Below are 20,181 nucleotides of genomic sequence, written 5' to 3'. Positions count from 1 at the left end.
GGATTCGGGAGAGGGAGCGTCCTGAGTTGAAGACAGATCTGAATTTGCAGATTAAAAAGGTTCATCGGGGTGGTATAGCTCCATGGTGGAGCGCATGCCTGGCATGCATGAGGCTCTGGGTTCAATCCCCAGTACCTCCATTAAAAAAAGGAAAGGTTCATCAAGTTAAAAGCAGGACTGGCGAGCAGTGATGTTCACCAGGCAAAATTTCAGTAAAATTCCTGAACTCCTAAGATGATGTGACTATATTACAGTCTTCCAGATAAAAAGAACTAGTTCCCTACAATAGAAAAGCCAATCAAGAAACATCGAACTTCTAGTCTGTAACATTAAAGGCTGAAAGATAATGGAATGGCATTTCCAGGCTACAAGGGAAAAGGCAGCTATGTAAATCTTGTATAAAACAATATAAACTTTAATTATTTGCTAAGCACATTAAAAATATTTGTTGGTATTCAAGTCCAGAAGGTAGGAGTCCTTCCCCTGAGGTTAAAACCTCCCCCGGAGGTTCCCATTGGTTAAAACTCAGTCACTGGCTTCGTTTATGCAAGGGGACAGCCTGGAGGAGGTGAGTTTTGTCATAAAACAGGATAGTGCTAAAGCAAGGAACACAGTAAAGGCCTGATCACTGTCTCCTTACTTGGTGTTTCTGATCTTCACCTAATTCTTGTGATGAAATAAGTCAGATCCATGATTCAGCCTATTAAACCCATGTGCCTCTCACTCACTCAATAGCTCATTCTTGTGAGCCTCCTCCCCTCCAGAGCCTGATGTGCAGCAGAGACAGAGAGAAAGGTCCTAGGGTCATCCTCCTGGATCTGGCGGATGCTGATGCGCTTATCAGTCATGAAAAGTTGGAGGCCAGTGTCCAGTGCTGTGCAGCAGGCTTGGAGCCAAACGGATCCCAATTCAGACTCAAGTCCTGGGCATGACAGAGTCACTCTGTGAGCTTGAGAGAGTTGCTTAATCTCCTCAAAGCACATTTTCCTCACCTGTAAAGTGGGTGTCATAATATCCCACCTTGTTCCCTTTATAAGAATTAAATAATCAACAAATAATGCACAGGGTACAAATATCCTGGATCTCAGAAACTCACGGCTACAAGAAAATAAGTTCCAAATATTTATTATAAAAATTAGTTTTTTAAATAAAAAAAAAGATCATGATCACTATTATATAGTAGAGAAGGGTATAAAATGAAAGAAGACAGTGCCCACCATTTGCCCCTAGTCCTGCTTCCCCCAGGGAATTGGGTTTACCGTTCTTGCCTGTCCTTTCAGAGACTTTTGGGTGTAGGCAACCACCTGCACACATGCATGTATGCTTTAAAAATTACACATGGGCTTATGCTAAGCAGTTTTCTGTATCTTACTTGCTTTATCATATAATAAGCCTTGGACATTATCCTGTATCACTATATATAGACCAAGCTTACTCTTTTTAATAGCTCAGTAATACTTCACAGTATGTGCATATATAATCATGGTCTAAGTGTTCCCTACTGATGGATATTTGACTTATTTTCCAACTTTTGCTACACCTACAATGCTTTTGCAATGGCCACAAATACATACATTTGTATTTTCATACGTAAGAGAGCATATCTGCAGGGTGAATTCCTGAAAATTCAGTAACAGACACAAGGAGTATGTGCATTTTATATTTTGAGAGAGATTGCCCTTCCAAGTGGGTTGTACCAATTTTTATTCCTACCAACCAATTTATGAGACAGATTCCCCACCGCCTGCCATATTCATCACGAAATTACTTTTAAGATAAAAATGGTATCCTGTTGTTGTTTAATATGCATTTCTTTAATGACTAGTGAGGTGGAGCATCTTCTCATATCTATTACCATTTAAATGTCTCTTTATTCCCAGATCTATATCCTTTGCCATTTTTTAAATTTAGGATTGCTTCTCTTTTTAATAAATGCTTTTTAAGAGTTCTTATCATAAGGATATTAGCATTTTGGTGTCAAATGTATTGTAAATATTTTCCAATGTGCTATTATTTTAAATCTTTACTCCTGGTACTTTTTGCTATTCAAAAGTACTTTTTATTGCCATGCTTATAATTCTTTTAACTATATGGTCTCTGGTTTTCATATCATCATTAGAAGGGACTCTCTCAGTATAAGATTAATTTGAAAAAGTACCTATGTTTCTCTTGGTACATTCAGGGTATTTTCAAAAATGTTTAATCTTTTTTGCATCTGGAATTTATTTTTGAGTAAGAATTAGGGTAGGCATCTAGCCTTATTATTTTTTTATAAATAGGTTGATATTTATACTAATATTGCATAATGAATATTTGATATGTTTTCCACTATAATCATTTGTACATGTTTCCTACTATGTATGCATCAGTATTTTTGGTGTATTTTTGGAGTCTCTGGCCTCTTCCATTGATACCTCTGTCTTTTCAGCACCAACACTAAATAGTTTAAATTAATGTAGCTGTTTAATTAAAAAAATAATAACTGACTAATGCTTACTTACTGTTCTTCTGTTTCAGAAGCTCTCCGACTATTCCCTTGTTCTTATGTTATAAGATCATTTTTGTGACATTATTGGATTTGATTGAATTACCAGGAGTATATAGATCACTTTAGTGAAATCGGTTTCTTTTCAACGTGGAGACTTTCAGTCTTCTATGTCCTCTAGATGAACTGTAACATTTAGAAATAAAGGTCCTGAGATTAACAATCAGGTCCTACTCTAATAGCACAGGGAACAATATTCCATAGCTTATAATAACCTATAATTAAAAAGAATGTGAAAAAGAATATATATGTATAACTGAATCACTAAGCTGTACACCAGAAACTAACAGACACTGTAACTCAACTATACTTCAATATAAATAAATAAATACGAATATATGTATATTTATGTATGACTGAAGCATTGTGCTGTACACCAGAAATTGGCACAACATTGTAAACTGACTATACCTCAATAATAATTAAGTAAATAAGTAAATAAAAATAAAGGTCCTGCACATTTCTTATTTAGTATATTCCTGAGTATTTTAATCTTTTTCATTTACTATTGTAATATTTAAAATTTTCCATTATGTTTGCTAATGATTTCTTATCAACCACCTACTGAATTCTTTTATTTCTTAAAAATGTTTTCAATTGATGTTTTAGACTTCCCACATACAAATCACATTGTTTATAAATAATGATAATTTTTCTTCTTAATTTTTTTTAACTTGTAAATTATTTTTTGTGCTTGACTTCACTGGGAAGTGTTTCCAGAAAGAAGTTGCAGAAAGGTGGTGATAATAGTCTTCCTGGCTTTGTTTTGTTTTTTTTCTTTAATGAGAATGTTTATAACAGTTTATCACTAAGCAGGTGGCATAGTTTAAGATCCTATGTTAAAGTAGTATCTGTTAGCATCTGGTTTTTTTTTTTTTACATTTTTTATTGATTTATAATCATTTTACAATGTTGTGTCAAATTCCAGTGTTCAGCACAATTTTTCAGTTGTTCATGGACATATACACACTCATTGTCACATTTTTTTCTCTGTGAGTTATCATAACATTTTGTGTATATTTCCCTGCGCTTTACAGTGTAATCTTGTTTATCTATTCTACAATTTTGAAATCCCAGTTAGCATCTGTTGAAATTAGTGTATGCTTTTCGACCTTTCACCTGTTAACATGGTGACTGGTAAGAACATTTTCTTAACATTGAACTGTCCCTGAATTTCTGAGCAAGACTCAGATAGTCCTGCTAAATTCTAATAATGTACTGCTAAATTCTCTTTGTAATATTTACTTTATAATTTTTACATTAATATACATTAGTGAGATTGGGTCTTAAGTGCTCACTTTGTCAAACATTTGTGTTATTATGATGATGGCTGGAGAATAATAATATGGACTTTTACTTCTCATGGTTTAAAAAACACTGGTGTTCTTTGACAACTTTCACAATTGGTCTGTTTTACATTTTCACTCTTGAGTCAAAATAATTATTTTCATTTCTAAAGACCCAGATCATACATGCATCTTATTTTTTTTTATTTATGATTAATTAATTTTTATGCCTTTACTTTTATTGATTCCTATATTTTACTTTGCTTAGTATTTTTGTTTTATTCTTTTTCTACTTCTTTGTGACAAATGCTTAATCAATGTACTTATTTACTCATTTAGCTATTAACTTTTATCTAGTTCTAAATACAGCTTCATTTAAATTATATAGTTTTTTTTCTGTTTTTCATATTTGTATTTTTAAAAATTTATCAAAATTATGCAGTTATATTATTTACAGGGTCAAGTAGTTATGTAAGATTTTATTACTGACACAGGATCTCCCTGTTCTTGGCATTCAGTGGGAGGTAGATATGAAAATAGACAATAAGATACACTTTAATACTTACAGTGTACCTTCATCCATTTATTATCTACTTGATCTGCCATATGGTACAGAGACCTATGCCCAGGAGACACCACGGAACCCTCAGTGGACCTTTCTTTGCAGAAAGGGCTCTATTCCTGCTTCAACCAGCATGATTCCTTCTGTATCCATGGTATATATATATATATAGTACTTCATCTGAAGCTTTCATAGGAAGGCAAGTTTTGACACCTTCTGTTTAAAACTCATTAAACTTACATACAAGTACAATGTTTATATGGGAGCCAGCGGTAAAAGCTCAATATATTATTTGACTCCAGGAAGCCAAAAATGATGAAATACAGCATTACTCAATGTGACACTAAGAAAGAAAAACAAAAACATAGCCTACTAGGTTATGATTCATTACTGATTTTAAGAGACATAGCGATATCAGATGCTGAAATGTGAAAAAAAAAATTACGTATCTTAATGTAGACTAAATACGGTATATGCTTTTTAGATGTAGATTAGAACTAAAGTTAGGTGACATTTCAAACTCTCCCCAGTGTCCTCATTCCAATTGGCCCGGACACGACCAGCTTTGCTCAGTCTCCTTGGCAAGACCGCACATCCCTGGGCTGAGCCTGCTGCTCAGTCAGGAAGGAGAGATGTCCTAGGTTCAGGGTTTGGAAACTTCTTCTTGGGCAAGTTTAAACTTGTGTTGTTGTTCCTTCTTGGTCCATGTTCATCACAGCTGTAGCCTCTTCCACAGCGATCCCACAGTCTGGAGCGCGATGCATCCTTGGCCTCCTTCTCACTCCTGGCGTGCGTCTGCTGCTTTCTTGACAGTAGTCCAGAACTCCTCAAATGTTTCCATTCAGTGACTCTGATGACCCCAGTGCGTGAGAGTACAGAACCTAGAAGCCTGGGGGTCCAGCCCAGAGCAACGAGCCCTAAATCCGAAAACATTTTATGTCTCTCTTTATCCTAACTGTTTATACAAATTAAGTATTTAATTTTGTGGTTTTTGAATATAAGTGTAAGTATTTTCCCCCAAATATGTAAGTAAAATGGCCTCAGGAAGATGCGCCATGAGTATGCATTCCTGCTTTGTGTAACCCACACACCACTTAACTGTGAGATTTCTCATCCTCCACTGAAGAAGCAAAGAAAAAGGAGCCCTGGAGAATCGGTTCAAGTCCTGGCTTTGTCACTTAGGAATTATGTGGTCTTGGAAAGTTAATTAAACTCTCCGGTTTTCAGTTTCTTCAGTTTTGGAGGGATTAAAACCACCAAACTCATGAGATTATTGTGAAGACAAAACCATGAATTTAGATTGCCTGTTGCAGTCCTGGGGGTGTGGTAGGTGGCTAACAACAATTACTTTTCTTTCTCTCTGTTTTCTCCCTCCAGCTGTTAAGCCTAGGGAAAGAGGACCACGTGGGGGGCAGGTACCATCTAGTCCAGCCCCTGCCTCTGCCAAGTCTGCAATTTCAAAGCACCCTGAAAGAAGAGGTGTCCGACCTTATCTTTAAAATCCCCAGACAAGCCAACTGCGATCATTTGGAAACTCATTTCAGCTCACAGAATTTGTTCTTTTGCCCCTTGGTCTATTCCCAATAAACATGCATTCGACCAGTCTATGCCAGGCACTATGCTAGGTCTCACATACATAAAATAATACTTGACATAATTCTCTTCCTTAAGATGCTCATAGTATAATAGGAAAAGTCAGCAAATAAGCAACTGTAATGCCAAGAAATCAGTGTTCTGATCAATATCCACAGATCGCACAAGATGGGCATCTTTCAGGAGCTGGGAGCTGATGGATGGCATAGAAAGAGTATTAGAAATGCTTCCCAAAGGAGAAGGTGCCTGACCTAAGACCTGACAAGCAAAGGTGAGAGGGGTTCTCGAGGTTCATTTCAGGCAAAATCTCAGAGGTAGAGAGCATGATTCAGTAAGACTCAGCACAGATATCATGAGGAATGGTGGAGAGAGTGATGTGGTAGACAGTAAACCTACTGTCCAATTTGCTCCTGTGAAAATGAAACAAATCTGAAGCCAGAAGAAACAGAAAGATTACTGTGTGTAATCCAGGTAAGTCATGTTGAAAATCCAAACCAATGACGGGGGCAGAATGAATGAGAAGTCGGGACTAAGAGACATGAAGGAGGTAGGACCTTCAAAAGAGTGAAACACAACTCTGAGTCACGTAGAATCTCTCTCTCTCGTTCTTCATTTCTACTGCCCATAGAGTGCTCGGGGCACTTGGTATTGTAACACCAATATAAGGCTGCTGAAAGAAGAGGCAATGGAAACATCGGTTGAGAATTTTGGTATTTTAAATCTGACAATAGCAAGAAAAACAATGATAACACAGTTTTTTTTTCATTTTCAGTTTTGTTAGGCAAAATTGTTACAATTTGACCGTACATATACAATATATTGCATATAAATACATATACAAAGTATACTGCACATTTTTAAAAACGTACATATATGTACTGTTTATTGTTTCCAAGAACATTTAGAGCTTTAGCTTTCTAAACTTACATAGTTATCAAAGGAATAAAGCCAACCACAAAATAAGAATTAATTCAAAGAGATACATATACCCTGCTATTAACAGCAGCATTATTTATAATTGGATAGGCATTTTTATTGATACAAAAATTTTTTATTTTTTTAAGATAAACTTTAACTTCATGATAGATTTATATTTACAGAAAAGTTACAAAGACAGTACAGGGTGTTCCTGTAGACCCCTCACCTGGTTACCCCTAGTATCATTTTTATAAAACAACAGTTTGTTTTTATTGTATAGAGAATACACTATCTGCTGCTGAGTTAAATGGTAAAAATTAATAATTTCCAATCATTTTTTCAATTGTTAATTAATTAATTTTATGGCGTCAACATATCTGCAGGTTGATGGGGGAAACATGCATAATAATAATGTGGGTTAAAGGTCGTTATAAATTACAGGGTGCTTTTACATACATTTGCTCATTTGATTGTCCCAATGGCCCTATAGATAAACATTTACCTTCATTTTACAGGCAAGGAAACTGAGGCACAGATTTACTTGAGGTCATCCAATAGCTAAGCCAGGAATTGGTCTCCGACTGGTATGATTCCAATGCCACGCTGCATCCTTCTATGATACCAATGGCAAGCTCAAGAGTCCTTCTCTTTTTTTGGGAAATTCTCAGGGACTGTGGGTTATAGCAGGAACCTACAGGAGATGAGAATACATCTTTGTGCATGGAACTCTCTCTCTGACCTTCTCTTCACAAATCACTTGGCATGCTATTGGAGGGGTGGGGGTTTATTTAGTTTTTCTGGATGTTTCTTTAAGGATGTTGAGAGGAACCAGCCAATACTAATCTCAAACAGGATATCCTTTAGGGAAAACACTCTGCACTAAATACAAACAAGGGATTTCAGACTGAAGAATGGCAGACACTGAAGAATCCCTTTAATTTAGTTCTTGGGGTGTGTGTGTGTGTTTGTGTGTGTGAGAGTGTAGTTCGTTTCAGAGAATCTCTTGGACTTTCCGTGAACCACCTCCTAGGGATGTGTGTGACTCCTTCTGGCACTCTGCCTTAAGTCTTGGTGAATGTTTCTTCAGGATTCCCTCTCCTTCTTCATGGTTGCTTGTGCACATATTTCTTCCCTGTATATTTCTTTATGTGCTGTCATCTCTTTCTCTCTCTCTCTTCTTTTTTTATTTTCCAATGACCTTGTTCCTGGAGTGGTCAGGTCCATTAGGACCTTAAAAAAAAAAAAAAAAGAAGAATCAGTGAGCGCATTCTTCCTTAAGCGCAGCCAGGACCACCCACACTGAATCTTGTGGACCAGGACTAAGTTTTCACTGGGGACAAATCTTCAGCAGATTTTGCTGCCCTCCAGCTTTCGAGTTTGGTTTCCACTATCTCTTGGGTTGCGGGAAGTAGGAGTCTACTTCTGCAGTCTTCTCGCTGATGTTTAATCAGCGTCCCTGGGAGAAGAGGGAGTGACACTTTGGTCCCCTAAGTCTCTGTTGCGTTTGTGTTTGAACATCCCTTTCCTGCCAACCAAGTGCTCTTCTGAATACCCCATTGTTATCGCCCTACTCACCACCCTTTCGAGGGATTTAATGGCTAAATCAGATCTTTTTTCATGGCATGTCTCAAGGCGGACCCCCACCCTTATCTCAGCAGCTGATCTTTCCCACTGCAAACCTGGTGCCAGTGTGTCCCAGAACCCTCTCGGCCCCTGGGAGAGCACTTCAGAGTAAACAAGTTGAAATACCAAGAGGATATTTACAGCCACTGACCAAGCTCCCGATTTCCTCGGCTGGCCCTGTAGACAATGTACTCATGCCTCAGTCTTCAATTGTACTGTCAGAAGTTGATACAGGACCAAGATTGAGAAAATATTATGCTAAGCCAGTCAATAGGCAAACAAAACACTGTCCACCATTCCTTTAGAGGATCTGGGGCTACACGTTTATTTGCTTTCAGGGGATATCTCGGCCATCACAGACTCTGGGCCTCTCTTGCTTAAACTTCCTGATCTATTTCTCAGGGACTCAAGGGAACCTGGCTCTGTGGGGGGTGAGGCTCAGGATGCCTAACAGCTTATGTTTCCCTCACATCAGGGGACAAAGCTCTCCTCAGCAGGCGTCCACCCAGCTGGCCCCACTGTGCAAACTCCTAAAACTCATATTAAAGCAGTTCTGAATGGAAGCATCTCCAGTGCCCATCTAACACCCTTGATGCCAAGGCCTCCTGTGGGCTAATACTATCAACTAATTGATGCTGACAAGTTGAAGCCTCGAGATTCTGTTTTGAGGCCCTGGAGAGAAAGGCAATCAACTCTAGGGTGTTCTTAAATCAGTTTCTGCTGTTTTAGAAGCCAATTCCATTTCAGAAATCTAACCACACATTAAGAATCCAACCCAGTCTTTCAGCAAAGGAAGTATAGTTTTATTAAAAGAAGAAAAATAATATTTCGTCGAACTTTCTCTCTGCTTTATTGAAGACCTCACTTTTGAATAGCAATAAATTGATCTTTAAAAAAAGAATCCAACCCAGTGTTTTCAAATCTGTGATCCATAATGAGGTCCCACTAAATTCTGCTTGTCCCTCTCCTCCGTGATGTCATATTCATTTCTTCCCATGTCCCACACCTGCCTTTGTTCCTCTGCATTTGTTCATTGCACCTAGAATGCCTTTCTTCTCTCCACTTTGCAAAAGCCTTCTCGTCTGTTCAGGTTTGATTTAAAGGTACCCTGTCCAATCCATCCTTCAGGATGTGATGTACACTGAGTCTCCTCCCTGCGCCCTATATTTCCTCATCATTTCTACCATTTGCTCTTTCTATCACTTTTATTATATACAGAGCTCGCTCTCCCTTATGGCCGGGACAAGGGTGAGACATGTGAGGGGTCTAGGGCATGAAAAGTAAGGAGGTCCTCACTCTCGGGGCTGTGCACTTCAATTTTGAGCCCGAGTCATCCCATTAGCCTCTCTTCCTGCTTTCCATGAACAAATCCTCTCTCAGGAAAGACTGGTACAAGTCATAGAAGCCTAAACGGAAAGGTATTGCCTTATATTCAAACAATATGTTTGAGCTGCTTTCTCTTGATTTTTCAATTTAAGATCTTAGCTAACAATTTCTTACCACGTGGAAGATGATTCAGCTTTCTTAAACTGCTCCCCTGCTCCTGACACAGACGCTTTCCCTCCCATGTTCTTACAACATTACCGCATGACACTTACACTTTCACAACGATGGGTTCAATAGCCTGTGTTTATATGCTTATGACCATTGAACATCATCAGGGCTGAGTCTGTAGAATATAGAACTTATTTTCCCTTCCCTATAATATTTCGCTTTCCTTAGAATTGATGGTTTCTTTAACAAATTTTTTCTTTTTTTTTTTTGCTTAATTATTTATTTACCTTTTATTCACTGAAGCCTAAATCATTTCCCAAACTACAAAACTCCTTTCAATATGGTTACACCACCAGGGAACTTACTGATTCCATCTCCCTCTGTCCCCCTGGAATCCTCCATTCTCCAGACTGGACTGCTCCCCTCCAGTCCTGCTGCTGCTGCTTAGCTGGGGGGGCGGAGGAGGGTCAGGAGGTGGTGAGTGCCAGTCACCTTCTTCTGGGAATTCCTTCAGCTCTCTGTCCTGGAGCCCAGGACGTTTTTTATTCTTGGCTCATTCTCTTCTGGCAGAACAAATCTTCAAGACCTTGCATGTAAAAAGGAATAAATATTCTCACACTTAATTATTAGTTTGACAGAATAGAATTCTGAGTTAACATTTTTTTTTCTGATTTCTTTTTTTCTTTTCTTTTTTTAATTGAAGTATAGTCAGTTACACTGTGTCAGTTTCTGGTGTACAGCACAATGTTTCAGTCATCTGTATACATACATAGATTCATTTTCATATTCTTTTTGATTATAGGTTACTACAAGATATTGAATATAGTTTCCTGGGCTATACAGAAGAAACTTGTTGTTTGTCTATTTTATATACTGTAGTTAATGTTTGCAAATCTTGCACTCCCAATTTACCCCTTCCCGCCCTTTAAAAATTTTTTTTTCCCTGATAGCTTTGAAACGTTGCTTCATTGTCTTCTAGCTGCCAGCACTGCTGTTAGGAATCATTCGATTTCAGATATATGCATGTGGCCCCCTCATTCCCCTCCTTTCCCTCTCTTCGGAATTTTTTAAGGATTTTCTCTTTATCACTACTATTCTGAAATTGTATGATGATGTATCTTGGAGTAGTTATTTTTTTAGTGCATTGTGTTGGCCACTCAGTATTTTATTTTTCTTTTGGTTTAAATCTGGAGATTCACTTCTGGGAATTTTTCTTGTATTATTATTTTGAAAGTTTCCTTCCTTCTATTGTTTTCTCTTATTTTTCTCATCACTCTTTCTAAAACTCTTATCAGTTAAATGTTGTCCCTTTTTCCAGTTATCTATTGATATGTAGAAAATCATCTCAAAATGAAGCAGCTCAAAACAAAAGTCATCATTTATTTTGCTCACAAGTCTGTAATTTGGGCGAAGCTTGCTGGAGATGGCTTCCTCTCTGCTTTGTGCAGCATCACTAAGGCACCTCCAATGGGACTCGAGAGCTTACTTCCAAGATGGCTCAGCCACAGGGCTGGCAAGTTGTTCATGGGGCCTTGGTACCTTTCCACACAGGACTCTCCACAGAGCTGCTTGAGCCTCCTCTGTGTATGGTGGTGGGCTCCAGAGTAGTGTTATAGGAGGACTGGACAGGAGTTTCAAGAGTCCTTATCGCCCAGCCTTGGAAGTCCCAGAACACCATTTCTACCACATTCTACAGGTCAAGCAAGTCACCACCACCAGTCTCTTTTAAGAGGAGGGGATTTAGACCCTACCTCTCAGTGAGAGGAATAACAAAGAATTTTTAGTCATCTTTAACCTGCCATAACACTCCCTTGTCTAATTTTCATACATTTCTCTCTTATTTTTTCATTTCTGACTTTTTACCCTAGATTTTAGAAGATTCCGTCTACTTTCTTTTCCAGACCTTCAATTGACTTTTAACAACAATAAATTTTTTTCTTGTATTGGTCCATTTCCACAAACTCTTCTCTCAATTTCTCAGTTCTTGTACTGTGGATTCAATATTTTTTCTTATATTCTGAGGATGGAAATTATAGTTTGTTAGTTGCAATTTTCTTCTGCTCCATGTAAGTTCCTCCTTTCCCTCCTCCTCCTCCTCCCTCTTCTTCTCCTTCCCTTCCCCATTCCTCCCCCTCTCCCTCCCCATTCCTCCCCCTCTCCCTCCCCCTCCCCTTCTTCTTTAGTTTATTTGTTTTGATCTCTGTCTTTCACGCTAGGGACTTTTCTCAAACATCTGGCATTCTTCGGCTAAGTACAGCACTTAGAAGCTGAACTCTGGGTGCAAAGAGAGTGTACTGAATGTTAAGTATCATCACAGAATGATCACACCTGGGCCAGCTTTTTCAGCACATGAAAGGCCAGTATCTGTAGCTTTTTTTTTTTTTTTTTTTTACTCCCCTTGGAGCCAGCCTGCTTCTATGAAGAAGAAATCCAAATCTTTCCCAGGGTGTATAATGAAACCATCCGACAAAAGGCTGGGAGCCACACAGTAAAGGAGAGCTAAGGGTCTTAGCACTCAGAGTGCAAACATTCATTTTAATAACCCTGTTTTTAGTACAGCACTTCACCCTGCTCCTGTCTGCACCTGGCAGCCCCAGTTCAGAGCCTCTGTAGTTCACTTCTGCAGAGATCAAGTCTTTCATTTTCAGTCTGTTTGCTCAGAAGGAAAGAAGGGATGAAAGGAACCAACTGTTCCATATACAGACCGTCTGCCCACCCTGTTTGTCTTACCTGTCAGCTCTCGGAGATATCTACTATCTCAAATTCCTGAGCTTTTTGGAACGTCATGACCCTAAATCAGCTTCATTTGATCTCCTTTAGTAGTCTCTGGTTTCAGCATTTCTTCCCTAGTAAGTCTGTCATGCAATTATCCTTTCTCATCTTCAAAAATATTAACAGTTTAAAATTTATTATTGTCTTTTTTTCCTGTTCTTTGTCTTTGTGAGTTTCTACGTTTTTCCCCCTTTACTATTATTTTATTTTGATAGTAAAGTTTTGAGGGGAATGGAAATATGTGTTGAGTCTTCTATGTTTAACCTGAAATCTACCTGTGTTTTTTCCCTTACTAGGGAACATTCAAATATTTCTTTTGTGATAAGAACAACTTTCTTTCAGATGACCTGAGGAGATCCAGGGTTAGAACAAGGACTCTCTCTGATTTGCCGGACAAAAGCATGCTTAGTGAGGCTGATACAGATGGAGAGGGAGCAACAAAGCCATGGCTGCCACTGCGATCTTGTAGGCACACATCTCACACAGAGATGGGCAGAGCCAACTACTGTCCAAGCCCCTGTCCACTCCACATTCACGAACCTAAGAAAAACCGCATTTATTGGATTTGTCAGCCACTAGGCTAAGGACTTAGACGTGGTATATCTCATTGAATTCTTATAACAACCTTGAGAGGTATGTATTGATGTTACCTCCATCTTAGTGACAAAGCATTTGAACCACCGAGAGCTGGTGGTTTCCAGGGCAACACAGCTGGTACATGGCAGAGCTAACCCAGGAGGTCTGCTCTGGAGACTGGTCCGTATTTCACTTTGCCTCCCAATTAGATACCATCTGAATGATATGAGGACCTGATTATCCCTTTTTCCCAGGGACCATCACATCTGGACCAGGGATTTTTTTTTTTTTTTTGTCCCTGGTCCGAGTACTGAGGGGAGGAGAGACCCACTGAGTTTTCAAATATAAAATCAGATGTAAAGGAAGATGTTATGTTGGGTCGTTGTAAGTTGGTTGAGGAGGGTGGAGGATGGAACATGAGAATGAATAATAAAAAAAAAAAAAAGAAGAAAGAAAAAATAAGACACTAATGAAGCAATCTATAAAACAGAAACAGACTCAACAGACATAGTAAACAAACTTATGGTTACTGGGGGGAAGTGGGTGGGAAGGGATAAACTGGGAGTTCGAGATGTGCAAATATTAACTACTACATAAACAGTATATTAAATGGTAAATTTCTTCCATACAGCACAGGGAATTATATTTAATATCTTATAACAACTTAAAATGAAAAAGAATATGAAAACAAGTATATGTGTGTATGTATGACTGAAACATTACATACACCAGAAATTGGCACAATGTAACTGACTATACTTCAGTTAAAAAAAAAAAAAAAAAGAAAAAAGAAACATACCCCAATACATGTATAATCTATATGGATTAGGTTTTAATGAATAAGTGCCTTTTATGAACCAGGCAGTGTGACAGATGAATGCAGACTTAGTGCTCTGTTTAAGCTTTAAAAACATCCTTCAGAGAAAGGTGATACTCTTTCCACTGCTCAGATGAAGTAGCTTATAATCAGATTGGTTAAGAAATCTGTCAAGGTCACATGGGTCAAAAAGCACAGAGCCGGGACTTGAACCCAGACTTCTTGACCCTAATCAAACCTATTTCCCTTTCCAAGGGAGGATTTCATTGTTTTCAGGAAAAATAAGATCTACTATGAAAATCTTTTATCACACTGCTTGGTATGTTATCAGGCCTTAGAAAGGTCTAAGAGGTCAAATTAATCTGATCAATATTCTATTAACTGTTGGCATTAGCTATACATCTCAGGCAAATGACTTCCCTGGAGGTTTTTCACCTGTTAAATGGAGGTAATAACACCTTCCATGTGGAGATAACAAACAGAAAATACCCCACACAGGGGCAGCACATGGACCGTAAGTTTCAGAAAATGGTAAGTATTTTTACAGCAGCCCTGTGATCAGACTGCAACTTTGACTACCTTCTCTCTTTCCCTTAGCTCCTGTACCCTGGGTGGGAAGCCAGCTGTTCTGTCACGAGGAGACTCAAGCAATCCCTTGGGATGTGGGGAGGAGCGGAGGCCTCTCCTCAACAGCCACTGCTGAAGAATGAACCACTTTGGTAATGGATTCTCCAGCCCAGGCAAGCCTTCAGATGACAGCAGGCCCCACTGACATCTTGGTTGCAAGTCACATCTCTTAGATGAGAGACCCTGAGCCAATTCAGCTGCTCACAGATTCCTGGCCCAGAAAAACTGTGAGAGTGATTTTTTTAAAAAATTATTGTTTATTGTCCCAGGGCAACTCCCTGGGTGTGGTGCTTCACTTCCAGTGACTCAAGTACAGTTCCCCTTGACTGTAGACCTGCAGACTTTAGAGATACCCCCCCTTCTCTGCCACTGTCACTGCTTCACGCCCAACACACAACAGTGGTGTGAGCTACGATAACCCACAAAACTTTGGAGTAATCTGTTATGCAGTTATAGGTAACAAATACTGATTTGATACTTGGAAATAGGATATCAGCAAAATAAAAATCTAAAACGTGAGAAGGGCTGTGTAACCAGGCAGTAAACAGGAGCTGGGAGGGCCTTACAGAAAGTGTCAGAGAAACCCTAGAGCTTTGTAGAGACTGTTAACAGAAGTCTGATGGCCTTCAAGGAGGCTGATAGGAGGGGTGAGAGGAAAGGGAAGAAATGCTGTTTTTAAACTGGAGGAAAGGGATGCTCTTCTGCAGGGCAGGAGCTTTAGCAACAGTGTTACCTGTGTTAACGTGAAAAGTAGAAAACGTACTTTATGAACTGGGTGATCCATTTCAGCACGCTTATGGGCAGAGTTTTGAAGATTCTGGCGGGTTTTCGTTTGCTGCTTTTAGTAAAATGCTATAAAGAGCTATGACAATTATTTATAATTGTAAAGAGAGACTCTAAGGAAAGGATGATCAATCAAAAGGGAAAGAACTTGCAGGTTTTGAAAATTCTCAGCTCTTCAGATCATCATAATACTAAAAATCAAAATGTGGGTTCTGGCAAAGATCAAATCCAGAGCATTGTCAGAAAATCAGTGTCTAAATACTAAGCTGAGGCTAGGACTGTAAAATTTTTTAAGGTCTCCAAGGTCAGAAAACCCTTTAGTCAAACAATAGTTTCTAAGTTTGCTGCCTCTCAAGTCCTTCACCAGAAGCCAAACACACTGCAGTCTGAGTGTTTCTGTTCCTCTTTGCCTCAAATTCCAACGTTAAAATCTTAACCCCAAAGGTGATGGTAATGGGAGGTGGGGCCTCTGGGAGGTGATCTTTGGAATTAGTAGAGACCCCACAGAGCTCCTTAGCCCCTTCCAGCAAGTGAGGATACAGCAAGATTCAGCCATTTGCAGCCCAGAAACAGGCGCTCACCAGAACCCAACCATGCTGGCACCCAGATCTGGGACTTTCAGCCCCCAGATCTGTGTGAAATGACCCATCCAATGCATGGTATGTTACTACAGCAACCCAAGTGCCTGAGACAGGCACTTATTTTGAAGAGATTTGTGGGTATGGCTTTTGTCTAACTCTAATACTATTCATAGAAGACCCGCAACCTTCTTAAAAAGAATTTTGTTGTCAGAAACATGACCAGCTTGGAGTAAACGGGACATAGATAACACAAAATCAAAACATGTCCTCTGGACCCCCCACACTTCTACAAGCAAAAAACAGGGTGAGGAAACTGGAAACCTGAGCTGGTTTCCAACGGAGGAGAAGAATGACTCAGAGGTCAGAATCAAGGGTCCAAAAGGCAGAGTCAAGAGCCATGGAGTGTTGTTCCCAGGCCTAGAGTCTAATCAGGGAATTCTACCAGTAGCCCTGATCAGTTTCAGAATTGCTGTAATTTCAGAATGGCGGTGGATCAAATACTGCTGCAAGTTTCTCTTTTCTTTCTTTTTTGAGTGGGAAGATCTACAGGTGTATTATAATTATCGTAGCTCACACCACTGTTGTGTGTTGGGTATGAAGCAGTGACAATGGCAGAGAAGGGTGGGGGGAGTGTCTCTAAAGTCTACAGTGAAGGGGAACTGTACCTGAGTCACTGAAAGCGAGGAACCACACCCAGGGAGCTGCCCTGGCACATAATTTATATGACAAGATCCTAGACCTCAGTGTAATGGGATGAAAATTTTAGCGGTCTTGAGAGGGGATGAGTACATGTAATTTGTGGAGACCAGGGAGGGGGTTTAAAATATTTCCACAAATTCTTTGACATATTTCTCTTCAAAAGGTGGATGCTAATTCTTCTCCACTTGAATTTGTGCTAAACGTGATGACTGACTTCTAATGAATAGAATGTGGCAGACATGATGCTTCGACTTCCAAGGAGAGGTCATAGAGGCTGGTTCTCTTGCTTCTGGACCACTTTCTCTGGAAAAAAAAAAAAAAAAGATACTTGTGAAGACAGTCTTTTGAAGAGGCTTTTGTGTAGAGAAACTGAGTCTAATCAAGGAATTCTACCATTAGCCCTGATCAGTTTCAGAATTGCTGCAATTTCAGAATGGCGGTGGATCAAATACTTCTGCAAGTTTCTCTTTTCTTTCTTTTTTGAGTGGGAAGATCTACAGGTGTATTATAATTATCGAAGATCACACTAATGTTGTATGTTGGGTATGAAGCAGTGACCGTGGCAGAGAAGGGTGGGGGGCAGTGTCCTGGGCTGGGTACAACCAGCACCAACTTTCTGGCCATGCGAGTAAGGCACCTTGGAAGTGAATCCTCCAGTCATGTCCCTGCATGACATTGGTGCCTCTAAAAACCATGCTGCTCTCAGAGTCAAAGATTCGCTGCTATTGAGGAAAAGAAACTTGTGGCAGGTGGTAGAAGTAAGAGAATGAGGGACAGGAGGGAGGAATGTAGGAGTAGGGTGGAGGGAGGTCTGGAGGAGCAGCCAGCCAACTACAGCCAGGGCCAAGTCTGTCCCAGAGCCAGCTTCAGAATTTTTTTTTAAATAATTTTATAGGGTTGTTAACATCAAAAGAAGACTGCAATAAGGCATTTATGTGATCCTTTTCAGGAAACGTTTGCTGAGCCCTGGTCTAGAGCACTGGAGAAGGGTTTGGACTAAAGGTAAAGCTGCTGGAGTCAAGAGCATCTAAGTAATATCTGAAGTTATGGGAAGAGATGGTTTGACATGTGTACATAGGGCCTGGCCCCCAGGTCTGTCACCCTGTGGAGGAGATAAGTCCTAGGCTTCACCAGCCAAGGTATCAGAGATACAAGTGTCATTCGAGTCTGCCCCTACCCAGCCCGGGAACAAGGGAATCCCAGCCCGGGATTCACAGTTGCCTATATTCCCTCCTAGTAGGCTGGGTGTTCTGTCACCACCTGTTCCCCTCCAGGCCTTGGTTGTCGGGTGCAGGAATGAGACTTGGGCTCTCCCAGGGAAAGCTCCTGTAAGTCTTCAGGTGTAGAGGCCTGTACCTAACAAACCTGGGGCAAAGTGAAGACTTCCAAGTGATGCCCCTTCCTAGCTGGCTGTCAGCTCTGTCTCCCTGTCCTCCCACCTTCTCTTCCAAGGCCTGGGTCTTATCGAGGCATCTTTTGAGGAGATGAGGAATGAGAGCCTGTGGTTCTTAAAGGTATTTGGACTTACCCTCCAGAGCCGAAGAGCAAGAGAGGACACACAATTGGTCCTCTGCATGCTCAAGCTGGCTGCCTGTTCTGCACCAAAATTACTGTAATAATTGAAAGGACCTAAATCGCCCTTGCCAAATGTCTGCATGGGTTACTATATCCGTCCTCCAGACCTGAAGAGCAAATGTGCTCCATTTTGCCAGCTGCCCCATTCTGTGGATTCAACCTCTGTCCACTCTCTAAAGCTCCGTGCTCTCAGCATGCTGGCTATCCACCAATCAGGCCTCTCTGCCTAGAGGTTTGCAAATCCTTGCAGCTGTAATTCAAATCAATGTTTTCTCTTTCTGCTCTCAGTTAAAAGGAATTCAGCTCTTCAATCTTGTTTAATCTGCACTTAATTCTCAACTGAAGGGACCGAGTTCCACTTGGTATAATATAAATAACAAATGGCCATGAATAACAACTTTATTCATTGTTTGTGTTCCCAGGGAGAGGGATTGGGGGTGGATTGTAGACATTTCTTCAGATCTCTGGTTTGATAGAAAAAGCTCCTTATTCGGGGTCCAAAGAACTGTGTAGAGCTAAACACAATTGTAATTGTGAGGGAGGATACTGAAAACACAATGTAGTCATATGACTAATATGTCACGATTGAAAGTAGAGCTTATCATGGACTCTTAATATCATATTCTGCAGTTAAAGGGACTGGATAGAAGTTCTGGCTTTGAGTGACCTTAAACAGTCAGTTAGCCCGATCAAGCTCCAGGTTACTTAATTTGTACCAGCAAGATCACACTGAGGATGGCATGTGATGAAATTTACAAAGGCATTGGTACCCTGCAAATTTCTAAGCCTAGGGAAGGAGATGTTTTTATTTTATTTTCAAAGGTGGGGAAATAGTTCAAATCTTTGTCCACTGGCGATACGTAGTCAAGAGTTTCTGTTTATCACAATTTATGTCACTGGTTACCTGTATGGACAATCCCTGAGTTGAGGTTACTGTGTTTGTCAAGAGAATCCAATTACATCGGTTCATAAACTCCTTTCACAAACAGCTGTCTCTCTGGAACTGACAATAGATGGGGCGAACTTGCTATGCTATTCCTGCTTAAAATGAAAGGCAACTTTATGACTCTTGACTGAAGCAGAAAATAATCAACCCCAAAGAAATACAATGCACAGTCTCTCCTTCCCACATGCTTTTTTCCCTCTAAAGTTGACTCACCTTTTTTCCGTTGTTGTTTTTTATTTTTGAAGAATTAGCCCTGTGGGAAGAAATAATAAATTCAATCTCTACCAACGTTTTCAATGGAATAAATTCCAACCACCCCAGCGGTTGAATGGGAATGCAGTGGGAAAGTGAGTTTGCCCTTGTTCATTCATTTCATCGTTCCCCTTAAGAAAGTTCCAGCCTCACTGAAAAGCTATTAAATTGGCAGGACCTGCTGAATTTCTCTCTTGGGCACATGGGGATGGGTAGGCCACCTCTGGTCTTGGCTGAGATTCTGAGTCAGGTCTGCAATGATGAGAGGTGGGAAGATGACTGCCAGTTTTATCTACAAGCCTGAACTTGTCTTTTTGCCTCCCTTAATTGGATTGGTGTCTAGATTTCAGGTGATCTATTTGTTTCTGACTTGAGTCTCTTCTTGCATGGTCCACCTGAGAAGTGCCTTTGAGCATTCTTGTGCCACAACTGTGAGCAGTAGGTACTGTTCCACTTTCCTGGCCCAAGTTTGTGAGCACCTTCAAAAGCCACTTATCTGTATTTAAAAGTTACTTCCTTTACATTTAGAGTA

General features: G+C 39.9%; 1 long non-coding RNA gene across 1 annotated transcript in view; it reads left to right on the top strand.

Annotated features, from left to right (window-relative positions):
- Window positions 1–19,284, top strand: part of LOC123615663 (uncharacterized) — a 96,333-nt gene extending 77,049 nt beyond the window's left edge. The window contains exon 3 of the long non-coding RNA XR_012499475.1: window positions 6,145–19,284. This is a non-coding gene — a long non-coding RNA (uncharacterized LOC123615663). The remainder of the gene's footprint in view (window positions 1–6,144) is intronic.
- The last annotated feature ends 897 nt before the right edge of the window (window positions 19,285–20,181 follow it).

Source organism: Camelus bactrianus, chromosome 16, assembly GCF_048773025.1.
Source record: "Camelus bactrianus isolate YW-2024 breed Bactrian camel chromosome 16, ASM4877302v1, whole genome shotgun sequence".
NCBI lineage: Eukaryota > Metazoa > Chordata > Mammalia > Artiodactyla > Camelidae > Camelus > Camelus bactrianus.
This window is presented reverse-complemented; position numbering and strand designations above follow the sequence as displayed.